Below are 3,472 nucleotides of genomic sequence, written 5' to 3' on the forward strand. Positions count from 1 at the left end.
AGGAAAACACACCTGTTTAGAGGCATTTGACAAAGAAAGCATATGTATGATCTTGATTGTAGCTTTTGTTTTACTTGTTAATGTTCTGTAGTTATTAGAAAATGACCTGCTGAGGGAATAAGCTGTTTTCTATGAGCTGTTCCCATGTTCCTCTGGTAACCCTTGATTATCTTTCACAAAGAAATCATTGCTATAATCTGTCACTCATGTTATTTTGGAAAGAAGATAGTCCTTTGAAGGAGATCTACCTGGGCATGCAACCTCCTGGCTTGTCATTTACCCAAGTGTGACCTGGAGCAAGTACCAAACCTTTCTGAGTCTTAATTTTCTTATTCATAATATACATACCACCTAAAAGGATCTCTGTTGCAAGACAAAAATTTGATTCAATAAAACTGAGAAAGAAGGGAGGAGTATTGGCCTAAGTGATTGAAAATTTGAGGTTACCAACCCAAATGCAGGACTCTGTTGGATCCAGAACTCAGGTAATGTTACAGAGTTCCAATGATCACCGGACTTGTCTTTTCATATCACTCCATGCTCTTGCCTTCCACAAGCTCCCCTGGCCTATGACTTTTCAGTTTCAAATCTATGACTTTGCGATTTCAAATCCAACAGTTTCAATCTATGACTTTGCAGTTTCAATCTATGACTTTATAGTTTCAAATCCAACAGCAGGAGAGAGCACCTTTTAGCTTCCTGAGACATACATAACCAATTGCAGTGTCCCAGGGATGGAAATGGAATGCTTTAAATAGCCAGACCTGTTCATATGCTACATTTCTTGGTGCTGGAGACAACCGAATTCAAACAATGGACAAAGAGGAGGAAATAAATCGAACACCAGTCATAATCTAAAAGGGAGAATACATGCCAGGGAATGAAAATAAGTACACTAGATGATACAGGATAATGTGAAACACTAAGTAACAGGAGTGTTAAAAGTTATGTTCATCTCAAGACCTTCTAACTTGAAAGCTCATATTGTTAACCACTAGTGCAAAGACATGTAACTGTGTGGATCATAAGAAATTATGAGTAACATTCCAAAGAATGGGAATTCCAGAACACTTGATTGTGTTCATGTTAAACCATGTATAGATCAAGATGTAGAACAATGAGGTACTCAAGCCCTCCCTCAACACAAGACCACTTAGTTCTATGACGTTCACCTTCCTGACATGATCACTGAAGACAAAATGGGTTCATAAGTAAATGTGGTGAAGACAGTTGATGGTGCCCTGCTATTAAAAGATATAGCATCTGGGGTCTTAAAGGCTTGAAGGTAAACAAGCGGCCATACAGCTCAGAAGCAACAAAGCCCACATGGAAGAAGCACACCAGCCTATGTGATCACGAGGTGTCAAATGGACCAGGTATCAGGCATCAAAGAACAACAAAAAAATCATACCATTGTGAATGAGGGGGAGTGAGGAGTGCGGACCCAAAACCCATCTGTAGGCAACTGGACATCCCTTACAGAAGGGTCGCAGGGAGGAGGCAAGCCAGTCAGGGTGCAGTGTAGCAACGATGAAACATACAACTTTCCTCTAGTTCCTAAATGCTTCCTCCCCGCCCCCTACCTCCCCACTATCATGATGTACACTGGTACAAATAGGAACTGAAAACATAGGGAATCCAGGACATATGATCCCTTCAGGATCAGTGGTGTGAGTGGCAATACCAGGAGGGTGGAGGGAAGGTGGGGTGGAAAGAGGGAACCAATTACAGGGAGCTACATATACCCTCCTCCCTGGGGGACGGACAACAGAAAAGTGGGGGAAAGGACACATCGGACAGTGTACAAGACAAAATAATTTATAAATTATCAAGCGTTCATGAGGGAGAGGGGCGCGGGGAGGGAGGGGGAAAATGAGGAGCTGATGCCAGGGCCTTAAGTGGAGATCAAATGTTTTGAGAATGATGAGAGTAACGAATGTACAAATGTGCTTTACACAATTGATGTATGTATGGATTGTGATGAGTTATATGAGCCCCCAAAACAATTATTTTAAAAAAAGAAAGAAATGTTTTGAAAAAATAATAATAAAATAAAGGCCATAGATACAAACCAAAAAAACAAAAAAATTGTGAACACCTAGTTTTCAGAAGGCTACGGATGACAGTGGAAGCCCAAAATCCACTTGCAGGGTCCCATTTTGATTCACTCTCTGGTGACTCCTCTGACCATCGAGCAGGGATGTGAATAGCTTTGCTATGCGAGAGCGTGCTTTGGAAAGGGGACTAATAAAGTTAGGTTAAAATTGAACACCTTACCATTTGTTCTCTTTGAACCTATTTTAAATTAGTCTTAACTGTTTTCTGTTATCTTTTCAACTGAAGTTTTTCTGCTTTATTTTGTAATTGCTGCAGGGTGATTTTTTTTTTGGTGGAATGTTTTTCTTTACATGAACTGTCTGAATAGTTTCTTGGAATTATGGCAGGGGAGGTGGGGGGAAATGGAGAGGTAATAATAATGAGGACAAGAAAGAAGAAAATGTTCTAAAATGGACTGTGGTGATGCTTGTACAACTCTTTTTAAAATATATGTAAATAGTTGAATATGATATGTGAATTATATGTCAATAAAACTTAAATTAAAAAAACAAACAAATAAAAGAAAATAAGGATTTTCACCACTGGCCCAAAAAGCAACCTTATGGTAATTAGAAAAATGACCGACATCTTGGATTTTATTGTACTTGGGACTATAATCAAGACCATAGGAACAGGAGTCAAAGAGCCAAATGAGGCATTGCACTGGGCATATCTACTGCAAAATACTTCTTGAAAGTGTTCAAAAGCAAAGACGTCTTTTGAAGACTATGGTGTACCTCACCCAAGAGCTATGATATGTTCAATCACTCCCTCTCCTTGTAAAAATCTAGATGATGAATAAAAAGATCAATGAATTGGTATTTGAATTATAGTGTTGGTGAGGAATATTTTAATGTATAATAAATTGCCAGAGGAATGGACCAAACTGGTTTTGGGGAGATACAACCAGAACGCTCCTTGTAAATGAGATGATGAGATTTTTGTCTTACATACTTTGGGTATGCTATAAGTGGGACCAGTCCTCATCTAAGGACATCATGGTTAGTAAAGCAGAGAGTCTTTTTTTTTTTTAATCATTTTATTGAGGGCTCATACAACTCTTTTCACAATCCGTACATACATCATTTGTGTCCAGCACATTCGTACATATGTTGACTTCATCATTCTCAAAACACCTGCTTTCTACTTGAGCCCTTAGTATCAGCTCCTCATGTTTCCCTTCCCTCCTCCCTCCCCCTTCCCCCGAACCTCTGATAATTTATGAATTATTATTATTTTATCATATTTTACCCCATCCAACGTCTCCCTCGCCCGTCTCCCTCGCCCACTTCTCCGCTGTCCGTCTCCCAGGGAGGAGGTTATATGTAGACCTTGTCATCTGTTCCCCCTTTCTCCCTCACCTTCCCTCCACCCT

Source organism: Echinops telfairi, unplaced genomic scaffold (genome assembly GCF_000313985.2).
Source record: "Echinops telfairi isolate 266 unplaced genomic scaffold, ASM31398v2 ScPeMD7_7469;HRSCAF=8507_1, whole genome shotgun sequence".
NCBI lineage: Eukaryota > Metazoa > Chordata > Mammalia > Afrosoricida > Tenrecidae > Echinops > Echinops telfairi.